This window comes from Pleurodeles waltl, chromosome 10 (genome assembly GCF_031143425.1).
Source record: "Pleurodeles waltl isolate 20211129_DDA chromosome 10, aPleWal1.hap1.20221129, whole genome shotgun sequence".
Taxonomy (NCBI): Eukaryota; Metazoa; Chordata; class Amphibia; order Caudata; family Salamandridae; genus Pleurodeles; species Pleurodeles waltl.
The window spans coordinates 1,062,222,750-1,062,237,399 of record NC_090449.1 but is presented as its reverse complement, the minus strand read 5'-3'; positions in this window follow the sequence as shown (position 1 = coordinate 1,062,237,399).

Sequence of the window (14,650 nt, the reverse complement as noted above, 5' to 3'; positions counted from 1 at the left end):
AGCAGCCTGCGCGGAGTCCTGAAGGGCGTGTAGCTACACAGTAAGCATGAAGCACTGGGATACTTAAAAGTCATGTTTCCAGAAGAGAAAATCTTCTTAGTGGCCTGCTCCATTTTCTTAGGCTCTCTATCCGCAGGCCATGTGGGACATCACCTGGAGGTCAGCTTCAAAGAGCATGAGGCTTGGACAACCAGACTCTGGTGTAGGATGAAATGATAAAAAGGTAGGACCACCAAGAGTCAGTTTGTAACGTCTGGCTACTGGTCTTGAAACAGCTGTGGCTATTGAATGTTTTTGCCAAATATCCAAAATAGGCTCCATCTAAACCTCACTGAAAGCTAGTAGAGGCTCAGAGGACGCTGAAGAAGAGTGTAGCACCTCAGTAAGTACAGTACATTTTAGCTCTGTAGTAGGGACCGGAAGATTCAACATATCCACAGTTTTTCAGATGACTGAATGATATGGTGTGATTTGTGGAGGTGGAATACACTCTGGAGGAAGTAATTCCCACTCTAAGGGTGTATCCAAACCACTTGCATCTTTTAATCTTTCCAAATCCAGGTTCACTGAAGGTGGATCAGAGGCATCTCCTTCTTCTTGGGAACCTTGACCAACAAAGAAATACTGTTCTTCCTCAACCACTCCTTGAGCTTCTCTACTGGATCTGTGTTCAGGTATTAAAGAAAAAGGATCCTAGGAAAAATTTCCTGGATAAGGTTAAAGTGCCAATGTTGTCAGCACTGGCATTGGTGATGTCAGTAGAGGCGCCAGCGATGTTAATATTAAAGGCACCTGGGTCGACGCATGAGACGTTGGTGCAGAACGCCATTGACTGCTGCATCGCAGAAATCCCTGAGATAGGAAATATTAACAGAGATGTTGTCCTCTTCTGGGCAATCTCCATCAGCGCCAAGGCTGGTGTTGGCCAGGGTATGTGGGCCATCATCATGAATGGCTTAGAGGGCGCTTGCTGGTAAGGTGCCAATAAGACTTCAGAGACTAAGCTAAAGGAACCGTGGTACTCACAGGTTCACCAGATAAAACCATCCTGCAATTGAAAATACTGAACGCAGCAATCAGAAAATGACTGATTTGCCATACTCAGAGTTGGAAAAGCTGGTTGGACGTGTTCCTGCACGGGGTGCAGGAACTGGATCCGAGGGCGGCATCCTGTTTGGCAGGACAGGTCTGGGACTTGGGAGAGGCGCTGCTGTTGGAGAAGACGTGGTAGTGGTGCTGGAGTCAGCGTGACCTCCTAAAGGTCTTCCTCCGAGACTGGTTGCAGAGACACCGTGACCTATCCTCGGATGACGGACATTAACACTCATGACGTTGCTTCTGCTTACGTTTCCTTTTTGTTGACTTGGAAGAATGAGGCAATGGTAACCTGAATCTCGGCTGAGTTTTATGGCAACTTCTCTTCTCATCCCTATCCCTGGCCATGAAGAGTTAAGCTTCGCTTTCTTTGAGGACCTTTGGATTCATCTTTTAACAGCTGGAATTAGCGTTGACATCATGGTCCAATCCTAAACACCAAAGACAGATGTCATGTGAGTAAGTAACACACATCTGACCCTCACAGTCTTTGCAAGGCTTAAAACCAGACTTTTCTGGCTGTGGCATTTTCCTGGAAACTGCACTTTAAACAAAGAAAATGGAGCAAAATGTCAATTCCCTATGGAGAGTTTGAAAAACTTTTAAACATAGCCACAGAAAAAGGAAATCAATATCATTAAGCGGATGGGGTGATTTATGGCTCCAGTGACTTCATGCAGTAAGCATGCGGAGTAGTGTTGGAGATGACACCCCCTATCAGCGTGGGAGAGCTATCGAAAAAATTCCATTCATGCTGGCACATGCGGTATTCAAAAGGTGAGGAATCTGCAGGTAGATGTCTATCAGAAGGAATAGTTTCAAAACTGTAATCCGTGTTCTCTGCCGCTGGAGGGGCCTCTCTGGCTGAGAAAAGGCATTATGTACAAAGGTAGGTAAAGTAATAATCTGGTTGAAATGAAAGTCGTACCACATTAGGGAGGAATTTGGGGTGAGTTTTCATTACTAGCCTATTACTGTGAAAAACCGTGCAAGGTTCATAAGAAAATAGTGCTTGAATTTCACTAACCCTGCGTGCAGAGGTGATAGTGACCAGGAAAGAACCTTCCCATGATAAATACGGCATGGAAGTCTATTGTATGGGCTCAAAAGGAGGGCCATTAAGATGTGAGAGGACAGTATTCATCTCCCATGGAGGAAAAGGATACATTTTCTTGGTGCCTTTCAAGGAAATCCTTACTTACTGGAATTTTTTTAAAAAAGGGAAATAATGAAAAGTAAATTTTCTTTAAACCGTGACTGCTGAGCGGCAGACTTTAACCAATGAAAATCAGTTCTGCTCTTGCCAAAGGAAGTAGATATGGCAGCTCTGCCCCCTCCTGGCAGTTGAAAGGATCAAAATTGTTCTGAGCACACCAGATGCAGAATCTCTTCCATTTACAGGAGTCGGACGCTCTCGTTGATAGATTTCTAGCTTCTCTCAACACGTCCATGGACTCCTGAGGAAGATTCAAATGGCAAGAATGGAAAAGTTCTGGAACCTAGCTGCCAAGTACAAGGATTAAAGATTGGGACGAAGTACCTGCCCGCCGAACTTGTGTAGAAGGTCCGGTCTGCGCAGCAGCCTCCTGTGTGGCCTTTATAACCACTACAGGAGGTGCCATTCTGGGATGTCAAGAACTGTTCTGGCCTTTGAGTGAGTTATATTGATGATAACTGTTGGCAACAGGGCAATGGGAAGAAAGACGTAAAGAAATAAGCCCGACTATTTGATTCATAGAGCATTCCCTAACTTGTCTGGTTGGAAACACCTGGAGGAATGTCTTGGCATTTCTTGTTTCTGTGTGCGAAGAGTTCAAGTTTCAAGTTTTATTTTATTAGCAACTTTAATTAAAACCATCACAATTCAAACATAAATACTATATGAATAGTTAAACATACTCATTACATTAAAAAAATGCATAAAAATATATTTTGCTTATTAGAAACTAGATAATGTCCTGGTGTTAAGTTGAACGTGACTAAAACCTGCTCCACTAACTTCAACCCTATACTTGATCTTCAGTTCGGGACTTCCTTACTCCCGTGCTAAGCCACGTTGTGTCCTAGTTATTAAAAGTAAGCTCAGGCAATTTCTGTGTGCGAAGAGGTCTACTTGAGGGAAACCCCAGTTTCAAAGATGTTGTGCAAAACGGTGTTCTTAAAAACCCATTCACAATTCTCTTGAATGTCTCTGCCAAGAGCGTCCGCTTGAACACTGGATGCCTGGCAGTCAGACAACCATAATCCTCAGATTCCTTGACATTAACCATTTTCATATTGTTTGAGTTTCCAGGGACAGTGCTCCGGGACTATTCGTTCTCTGCCTGTTCTGTGAAACTACCTTTGTTTCATTGTCTGTCTGGGCAAAGGGTGAGTTTGCCTTGAATGACGGAAGAGAAGACTTCAAAAGCTACACTTGCCTCTCAACTCTAGGAGTTTTGATGTGGTATCCGTGTTCTTACGAAAAACCCAAAACCTTGAATCTGAAGGTGATCCACGTGAGCACCCCAACCAGATATGGAGGCGCCCGCTCCTACTGTCTGAGTTAAGATGTGTTGATGAAAACACATTCCCTCGAATGGTTTTTCTGGAAGACACCTCCAACTCTGCATTGTTAGGCTCACCTTTTCTTCCCATTTGCCTAAGAACTGGTCCCAGTGATGCTCCAGACATTGTTGCTCGGGTCTCACGTACAGGCATGTGTTTCGTACCTAGAAGATGCAGTATACCATTGATCTCGGAGAGGCCATAGGTGCCCGCTGTTGGATGGGGTTGCTTCTCTCAGATCATTGTCTCTCTTCCAAAGGAAACACTTTTGTGTTTACTGTATCCAAAACGGTTCACAACTAATGAACGGGCTGTAATGGGTCGGAAAACGAGTTTCCGTAATTTACATGCAGTCCCAGTTAGTTGAGGGTGAGAACCACCATCGGGAAATGTTGGCACGCTTGTTGATACGTTGAAGCTTTGGTAAGCCATCTGTCTAGATAGGGGTAGACAAATATCTTCAACCTCCTGAGGTGTGCCACAACGACCACCATGCAGTTTTAAAATGTGCTGGTTGCAGGCTTCAGACCAAACGGAAGACTTTGTATTGGTAATAGTGGCTTCTCGCTGTAAACATGAGGAATTTGCAATTTTTTTGGTCGTTGGAATGTGTAAATAGGCATCTTGCAGGTCTATAGATCAGAGTCAATCCCCCTGAAGGAGTTGGGGATAGATATCGTGCCATCTTTTCTTTGGGAATTTACCTTGTTTGTTTTTATAGAATGGGTCTGAAGTTGTTCTTTGGTCCTTTCATCTTCACTTGAAAGTAACAGGAATAAAGCCCATTTTTCATGAGGAGTTGCGACTCTTTTCACATCTTGTTTTCACAAGAGGATGGAGACTTCCTGCTTGTTTTCGATGAAAAGGGAATGACTTCTTTGGTGGAATTGCTGGGAAATTATACTTGAATCCGAGACAATATCTACTCTGCACTTTATTTAGAACACATTAGCCGGTGGCTATGCTTTAGGATGTAATCTTCCCCACCGGAGGGGGTGGAGAAGGTTTGGTGGCTGGGGCAGGCTGCTGGTGCCTGCCTCTCCCTCTGGATTGACACCTCTTCATGTCTGTGCTGCTGTTGCCCGTGGATACAGTGGGGGCTTTGAACCCTCTGAGGGTGATATCGCAGGTCATACAGGAATGTTCATGTATTCCTTTCTTGTTTCCAGTCTCGCCGCCCGCAGACCGCCCAGTTCTGCTGTCATACAAGACATCTCGTCACATGCATGTGATACGAATAGTGTGTTGCCTGAAAACGGAAGGTTTAAAGTCCTGTGGTGTTCTTCGGGTTTCAGTTCTGCAATTCTAAGCCAAGAGGAATGATGCGAAGCCAAACAGTGACAGTATCCAGGAGATGTTAGGAGGGATGTATTCGCTTGTAGCACTACTTTTTTCTTAAATAGGTTATTGCTTTTCAAACAGATGAATACAACAGAGCAAAATAAAGGGGGTGCACTGTAGTGAGAAACAAATTCGCCAGAAGGAAGCGTGCGGAGTGGCCCTGGTGCTCCGTGTATCACTTCAATTCTTTAGCAGACAGTCATTGGGAACTGTTAATATGAGGCGGGGCGCATCCGGCTCATTACGCACACGGCTAGCACGCCCACTAGTGCCCCTCAGCACTGCCCCGCCACCTGCCCCCCCACCCCCTGCTCAAGGAACCCAGGAGGAGCGGCCAACGCCACCGAGGCTCCCCAGATGGGCCCCCCTGCACCATAATCCTACCTTGGCGGTACTCTAGGGAAGGCCAATAAAACCGCGCTCCAGGCTGGCAGGCTTGGGATTCGGCGAGCCCTGTCCTCCTACCTCAGGGTCGCCTCTCTTGCAGTCCGCCCATTTAATCACTTCCTTCAAACACTTGTGCAAATCGGGGCCCCGATTTCTAGCTCACTGATAACTGTGTGCGAACAAGGAGAGCCAAATCCGGGAACCTAGCAGGTACTGAGCGAGCCGCGGTAAGTCTGTGGACTCTCAAAGGGCCTGTCCGGAGCGCTGCTGATGACCTGTAACACCGTGTCCCGATAGGGGTTCAGCAGAGGCGCTCCAGACCATGTGGTGGAAGGCGGCATCCCCCATATCACAGTGGGACGCGCCGAAGATGCTCCTGGAAACCTGGCGCCGCAGGGTGAGGTATGCCCTGTGCAAGAAATACAACTGGATCAACTTAAACCTAGCACTGAGATACTTAAGGGGTGTAAGCCAACGTCTTCCTCATTAAAGGAGGGCCCGGGGTCTGCTACCCCCCACTGACCTATCTCTTATGAGGAAGAGCTGAGACACGTGTTCTGGGAGTTCTGCAGCCCCCGAGCCGCACCAGTTGCGCACCTTACGACAAGACCCCATATAAGAAAAAAATGTCCAGCTGGAAGGCCACAGAACTCACTCACACCTTCCAAGGAGGGGGGTGAGCTCCCTGTAAACAGATCACCCAGAACAGTGAACCCTGCAGGGACCCAGGTCTGCTGAGCTCCCCAGTACAGGCCAGTATGGGGCAGTTCCCGGGTCTAGGGGGCTCTCGCGTGTCCCTCTGCAGTACCCACAGCCCAAACAAGCCTCGCTGCCCAATTCCGTGCATTCTCACCTCGGACCATCCAGACGGGCGTTGGTTTCAATAACATCTGGGTTAAACGTTCCCGAGATGGCAGGGCACGTTCTCTGTGACCCAGGGAGCCCCAAAATTAAGAGCGCCATCAGGCCACCAACTGAACCTGCGCGGACACATAGAATTGAAAGGCTGGGGCAGCCACGTCCACGGGGAGTCGTAACTTCCGCAGGGGCGCCCATCGTCTGAATGAGCCCCGGTACAGAGGCAGGAGATGAGCAGAATGGCATCCACCTTCCAGGCGTTCCCCCAGCAAAGGACGGGGGGCGGTATCACCATCTGCCGACCACCACCCGGCCACTTACTGAGGGGGCTCCACAAGCCGACTGAATGCCACAGCGTGGAGCGGCCCTACCACAGATACCCTCAAAGCGCAAATCCGCGGTTGGGTGTATGGCCACCCCAGATATATCGCATCGTATCCACTGTTCCCACTGTAGCGCCGGTGCGGCCCGGGGCATCCGCGGCTCCGAGATGGAGCGCTAGGCACTAGATTTGTGGCAGCACGACTGCAAGGACCCGGTCAGGGCCGCGAGGGTGCCCTCTGCCCGGTTCCCCAGGCGACCAGGGAAGAATCCGCGATCACTCAGCCACCGGGACCCGAGCCGCCGGGTTGGTGTACAGCCAGTCCCTTTAACAAATTGTAACACAAATCCCATCGCAATCACGGTGGCACGGGGGGAGCTGACGCCCTCCTGATGTCTGACAACACTAGAGAGTTCAGAGGGAGACGCTTCTGCGTGTCCAACACAAGAATCACCGGTGTATATCGGGAAGGATGCTATGTGTGGGGAGGAACCCGTCTGCTCCAAGTGTATCAAGCTTTCCCACATGAAGAAGAATCTATTTTGCCAAAATTTTGTTCAGAATTTTATAACACACACTGAGTATAGAGCGGGGACAATAAAATCCCACCAGGCCCGGGTCTTGTCTTTCTTGGGCAAGCACACCATCACAGCGCAGTGAAGGCGGGGGCAAGTCCACGCCAGTGCCCCAATGTAACCATCTGTCAGCTCAGTGGCCAGGGCTGCATAGGTGGCAAAGACCTCAACAGATAACCCCATCCAACCCCAACTCCTTAATCGCGCCCTCACCCTTTGGCCAGAGATGGGGGCACCTACCAGCTCCGCAGTCAGGGCTCAGGTCAGGAGGAGTCTGAATATACTGCAGTAAGTCCACCTCTGCGGCCATCGCGCCCCTGGTACACATCTCACTATAGCACCGGGTAGATACCTCGGGAATGTCTTCCTGCGAAAACACCTCCTGGCCCGCAGGGCCCTGAATCTGGAGTATCGCGTCCCCTGGTCTCCTCCCACAGGAGGCAAGCCAGCATGGTGCCTGATGGAGCCGCTCATACTGCTTCAGACGTCCCACCAGGACAAACAGGTCCTCCCCCCCTCCAGCAGCTGCGCCCTGCCTTGGGCCGTCGCTCACAGGTCCAGGGAGAGGCCACTCAACACCCCTCCTGTGCTGAACGTCTGCATGCAGTTGTGTCAAGCTGCCATTTACCAGAGATGCAATGCCCCCCCACTACTACCTTGAGGGCCCCCCACATAACTGATAGTGACGACGCCCCCTCTGTATTCTCTAGCCAGTAATCATGAATCACCTCGCCAAGTGGATCACGATCCAATCACAAGGTTGGGACACGAGCCCTGTGGGGAATCCACAGGTGAGTGCAAAGCAAGGGACTACGGTGGGAATATGTCCTTGCCAAAAACTCCGCACCCACCACTTGTTCACAAAACATATCGCAAAAGAGAAATGCACCCAAGCGAACATCTAACCCGTGCAAGCCAGAGTGGAAGGAATATGCATGGGCCCCCAGGTTGCATGCTCGCCGGCAATCAGTGAGCCCCCAGTGCCCAATTCTAGTGCACACACGAACAGGACATAGGAATGGGGGGTAAGACCGGGCTGAGTGAGGTCTCCCCACATTCCAAGTAATCAGTCAGTCTGGCATTGCCGCAGTACAGTGTGTAGGTTTGCACACCAAGGGCTCCCCTGCCAATCCTGCAATGCAGCCAGCCATGTGCCCCGCCCATCCTCGCCCACCTCTCACACACCAGCAAGAAGAAAAAGCAAAATAAGAAACCATAACTAACCAACTAAACATCCACAATTCCCACCCCAGACTGTGATATAAAGACATCCTGTCCAAACAAGAACAGGAAACAGCCCATAAATTAAGCCCATCTATAGGGTCAAACAGGTTCCATTACAGAAAGTTCTGCAAGGGAAAGTCTTGCCAGCCTAACAGTGTCCAAAGGAAGTCCAATGGAGAATCCCACATCATGCAGTCCCCCCACCCAGTCCCACAAAGAAACAAGCAAAGTATACAATGGTAAACAAAAGCCCAGTGTTTGCAATACCAGTTGCGATCCAGTCCATATAACATGAACCAGTCCTGCAGGGAAGAATCAGATGAGACGCTGTGCATGCCTGGAGTAACCCGATAGGGGGTGCTCTAGGCCCATTATTACATAGATTGTTGAGCTCTAAGTAGACCCCTTAGGCAACCTCGACCCATGGCGTGGTGAATCATCTACGGATCCCAATGAAGCTGTCACTTCCACCGCTCTTGTTTGCCACTCAGCTGCCTACTGCTTGGTAGAATGGGGTGCCCCCTCGCTTGAGGGATCCTTGTCCCCTCAGTCGTCGTGGCCCAGGCTGCTCTGGAGGGTCAGTCGCACTGTCATTTCATCAAAGAGTTCTAGCCAGTCCATGCAGCCGCATGGTCCATGAAACAAAATGGGTCTTGCCCCCTGGTTGCACCCTCAGGCTTGCCAGGAACAGCAGTGCATAAAGTGAACCCAGCTCCCTGAGCCTCTGCTTCTCAGCAGTGAAGGAGGCCCTCCTATGCTGAACCTGGATGGTGAAGTCTGGGTAGAGGGAGACCTGGGCATTCTCCACCACAAAGGGGCTGCACGCCAGCCAACAAAGGAAGTCCCTGTCCCAGAAATGCAGCAGACAGACTAGCACTGGGTGGAGAGAGGCACCCGGCAGGAGCAGCGAGGCAGGGAATCTATGCGAGCATTCCAGTTCATAAAACCGAGATAGGCCCTCAGTGGCCACAAGTTCCTGCAACCAGCCCTCTAAAAAGCCAAGCATGGACTCGCGCCCTCCACTTTCTCTGGAAGGTAGACAATTCTAATGTTACTGCGACAAGCCCTCCTCTCCTGATTGTCAAGCTTGGCCTGTAGTCGATAAGAGTGCGCCTCCAGGTTGGTGATACGGCAATCCATGCTCTCTGTTTCCAGCAGTAGGATCTGGACAGACACTTAAGGACAGACACCTGGGCCTACATCTCCTTCAAGTCTTCCTGAATGAGACGCGGTTCCACCTCTGCGGAGTTGATCTTGCCCTTCAACTGCTCCCCAGTACTATTGATCGCCACCAGCAGCTTGTCAAACTTGTCATCAAGCTGTGAAGTTGTACCACCTGTGGCGCCCTGCTTGATACACTCCTGGGAGGTGCCTGTCAAGGCATTGTCCTTAAGTCCATGGGAATTATGCATGATGCAGCAGTAGACAAGGATTCAGCCCACTACGAGGACATACAGCTGGGGCACTACTACACTCAGCGCTTCCGCAGGATCAATATGATGGGACAAGACATCAGCGACTAACGCGGTGTTCCAGGGAGGTTAGCTACCAGCAGTCACAGGCAGAGGGCGCCCCTCACAATCCACACTCGATAAAGCCACTATGGATTGTACCATGCGGGCTAGGGGGCACCCGCACCCCCAACAGCCTATTATCCGTACACTGAGGCAATGTTGAAAGAACAGGAAGTTCACAGTCTGGCAGTCACCTCCCCCAAGCTAAGCGCCAGGAAAGAAAACAGCCTCCAGTGAGTCGGGCACTCCCCCTCCACTGGCTCACACAGTTTCCCCAGGTAGGCCCAGTCCGTTGAGAGCACCACAAGGCACACAGAAGTGTGTGTGGAAGGGGGGGGGTGCAAATGCCAACTATGAAGAGAAGAGAGAAGAGAGAGGAGGGAGGTAGAGAAGTACAAGTTACTTACCTTTGGTAACAATATATCTGGTAGAGACATATTCTAGTTGCAGATTCCTTACCTTGGAATTTCCCCCAGGTGTCAGACTGGATCCAGAGATTTTTCTTCAAGCAGTATCCCTGCGTGCCGTTGGTCGACTTCACAGGCGTAATTGGTGTTGTGGTCACCGTGATGATGTCACGGTTGAATACAGGCACCACCCCGGCGTGCTGACATCAGATTCTTTTCACGACTTTCCACACCAGTAGCGTGAAGCCATGAAATCACTGAGAATGGTGCTCCAAAACTAGGGCCCTTAAAGGGAAGATCCTGTCCCTAGAAGTCAGTTCCCAGTGTGTGGAGGATGGGCAGGTCAGTAAGGAACCCACAACTAGAATATCTCTCTACCAGATATACAGTTACCGAAGGTAAGTAACTTGTACATCTGATACAGACTTCTAGTTGCAGATCCTTTAACTTCGAATGGATACCCAAGCAATACCATTCCCGGTGGTGGGCTGCGAACCAAGATCACACCAATAAGTCCTGCAGGACCAAACGGCCAATGTAGCCCTCTCTGCAGACCTGACTGTCCAGGCAGTAATGCTTGGTGACCGTATGCAAAGACGCCCCGACGCCACGTGGCAGATATCCATGTCTGTAACTCCATGTGCTAACGCTGTGGTAGCAGCAGTTGCTCTGGTTGAATGAGTGCGCAAACCCTCAGGGGTTGCTTTTTTGCCATAGTGTAGCACATCTTGAAGCAGAGGACTACCCATCATGAGATGGTCCTCTTCTGCGTCACCCTTCCTTTCTTCACACCCACATAACCCACTAAGAGTTGATCGTTCACTCGGATATCTTTGGTACGATTTAGGTAGAACGCCAACGCTCTTTTTGGATCCAGACAGTGGAGTTGCTCCTCCTCATGGGGGTGTGTACAAGGTGATAGATTGGCCTACATGAAAAGGTGTCACCACTTTGGGAAGGAAGGAAACCCTGGTACGAAGCACCACCTTGTCAAGGTGTACTGGTAGGATTGGTGGCTTCAAAGAGAGAGTCTTAAGCTCACTCACTCTGAGAGCAGAGGTGATGGCAATCAAGAGGGCAGGTTTAAAGTTCAAGAGCCGCAGAGGACAGTTGTGGAGCAGCTTGAAAGAAGCACACATGAGGTATGCGAGGACAAAGTTCAACTAGGTCATTATGAATGGGATAGGAGGAAACATATGTGTGAGGCCTTTGAGAAACCTCCCAACAATGGGGGATTTGTATAGAGAAGGTTGGTCTGGCAGCCTTAAGAAGGCAGAGATGGCAGACAAATATCCCTTGAGGGTGCCCAAAGCAGTGACCTGCTGGGCAAGAGACAGAATAGAGAGGAGAACCTCTGAGAGAGGTGCAGAGAGGGGATCAACTGATTGACATGTTGATACACCATGCTACAAATTTCTTCCAACGACAGGTGTATACCGTTTTTGGTGGAGGGGCGCTTGGCTGCCAAGATCACATCACAGACTTCGGGTGGAAGATCAAAAGCCAGCCGCTGCTCAATTTCCACACAAAGAGGCGGAGACTGGACAGGTTCAGGTGATGACCGTCCCCTGCCGCTGCGACAGAAGATCCTCATAACGGGGCAGTCTGATCGGAGGACTGAAGGCCATGCTCAATAGCTCGGGATACCAGACTCTTCGTGCCCAGGTCAGAGCCACCAGGAATGCGTGGGCCCGGTCTTGCCTGATGATCTTCAGACCTCTGGGTGAAAGTGGTATAGGCGGGAAGGCGTACAGGAGGCCTGAGCTCCACTCGTGACGAAAAGCGTCACAGAGCGAGTGCCATCTTGGAAACTCCAGCGTACAGAACAGCTGACATTGCGTGTTCTCTGCAGAGGCGAACAGATCTGACCCAGGCCCTTCCCACTACTGAAAGAGACCTAGCGCCACATCCGGATGAAGACGCCATTCGTGATTGACTATGCATCAACGGCTGAGTGCGTCTGCTCTGACGTTCGGAGAGCCCGCCAGATGTTAAACCACCAGGGAAATGCCCTGGCGTTCCAGCCATGTTCAGAGGTGAAGAGCCTCTTGACAAAGGGTCCACAAACCCACTCCGCCCTGCTTGTTGCAGTACCAGATGACAGTGTTGTTGTCGATGAACACCTGCACCACTTTCCCTTTGAGAAAGGGAAGGAATGCTTTCAATGCAAGTAGGATCGCCCGGAGCTCCAAAAGGTTAATGTGGAGCACGGACTGCGCCGGAGACCAGCGGCCTCCGATCTCCGCCTCTCCCATGTGGCCACCCCATCACAGGAGTGACGCATCTGTCACTACTGTGAGATCTGGTTGTGGAAAGGAGAGGGTTCTGCTGTTGACCCAATCTGGATTTGACAACCACAACTGCAGGTCTTTCACAGTTCCCTCTGAGATCTGAACCATGCCAGCGACATTCCCCTGATGCTGCACTTCAGTTCCCACTGCAGAGCCTGCATATGCCATCTGGCATGTTGGACCAGTAGGATGCAGAAGGCCATGAGGCCCAGCAGCCTCAGTCTCATTCTCACTGAAATCCAGGATAGAGAATGAAACATCAGTATCATAGCCCGAATATCCTGGATTCTCTTTTTGGAAGGATAAGCCCAAAACTGCACTGTGTCCTGAACAGCTCTAATGAAAGGGAGCACCTGAGAGGGAGTCATGTGTGACTTCGGCATGTTTATAGTGAACCCTAGCGAGTGCGGGAGGTTCGCCGTAGTCTGGAGGTGGGAGATGACTTTCTGGGGCGTGTCCACCTTCAACTGCCAGTCGTCGAGGTAAGGGAAGACTGGAACCCCTAACCTGCACAGATGAGCTGCAACCACTACCATCACTTTCGTAAACACTCGAGGGGCAATGGTAAGGCCAAAGGGGAGCATGGTGAACTGAAAGTGCTTGTGACCTACCATGAATCAAAAGTAACATCTGTGGGCTGGCAGGACGGGAATGTGAACATAGGCATCCTGCACAACCAACGCTACTCTGCAGTCTCCAGGGTCGAGGGCAGAAAGGACCTGCGCTAGGCTTGGCATCTTGAACTTCCTCTTGAGGAAGAAATTGAGGGACCTAAGATCTAGGGTAGGGCGAAGGCCCTTGTCCTTTTTGGGCACCAGAAAGTAATGGGATTAACAACCACAACCTACTTCTGGTGCAGGGCCCCTCTCTATGGCTCCTTTGGCCAGGAGAGCCTTGACCTCCTTGTGGAGGTGTGCCATATGTTCCTCCGCTAGATAATGATATGATGGTGGCATAGCTGGAGGAGACGTCTCGAAGGGGCGGGGGTAGCCCCCTCAGATGATTTGTAACACCCACCTGTCTGGTGTAATAGATTTCCAGTGGGGCATGTGATGGCGAATCCTGCGGCCAATTGGTCCTGAATATTCTGACGGACTAGGAAGGTTTGGAGGCAGAGGAGGGGGCAGGGGTGGACTGGGCAGCCTGCTGATTCCCTAATCCACAAGCTTGTGGGATCCCGCATCCGTGCAGGAGCTGTACAGCATGCACTGGTTAGTGGCCAGGAGGAAAGGAACGCGGTTGAGTGCCTCTTCCTTAGCTACGAAAGGGGCAAAAAGGAGACTGTTGGGCATGAGGAGCAGCTGTGAGGCCAAGGGACTGAGCCGTAGCCCGGGAATCCTTAAAGTGCTCGAGCGTTGAGTCCGCCATGCCTCCGAAGAGACGGGTGCCATCAAAGGGCATGTCCATCAAGGATTGCTGGACTTCCTTAGAAAAGCCAGATGTTCTCAACCAGGTGAGGCGTCTCAAAACCACTGTGGAAGCAACCGATCTGCCCACTGAGTTGGTCATACCCAGTCCACAGTGAATCATGAACTTTGCTGCATCTCTCCCGTCCGTAACGGCTTCAGAGAGAACGTTCTCGGTCTCCTCCATAACACGAGGCAGCACTTGTGCTACCGTATCCCAGAGAGTATGGAAATAGCGGGCCAAAAGGCATGCAGTGTTCACGGACCACAGCAATATACTGGCGGCAGAAAACAAGATCTTCCCCGAATTGTCCATTCTTTTTGATTCCGTGTCCAGGGGAGGGATAGGGAATGCAGCAGAGGATGACAAGGCTGTCAGGTGTAGGGTGAGTAATTTTGGATCAGTTGGCGCAGGCAGATGGTGGTGGGCAACCGTCCTACTCACAGGAGCCCCTATGCTGGGTCTGGACCAGGTACCCTGAAAGATGTCCGTAAGTGCTTCATTTAAGGGAAGGAGGAGTTCCTAGTTGGAGGCCCCAGGCTGAAGCACCTTGGTCAGGAGGTTAATCCTGACCTCCACAGAAGGAAGCTCGAGGTCCAAAACCTCAGCAGCCCTTCTCCCCACCATTGAGTTTGAGTCTCCCTCCTCCATGGCCACGGTAGGGGAAGAAAGCATGCCAGCA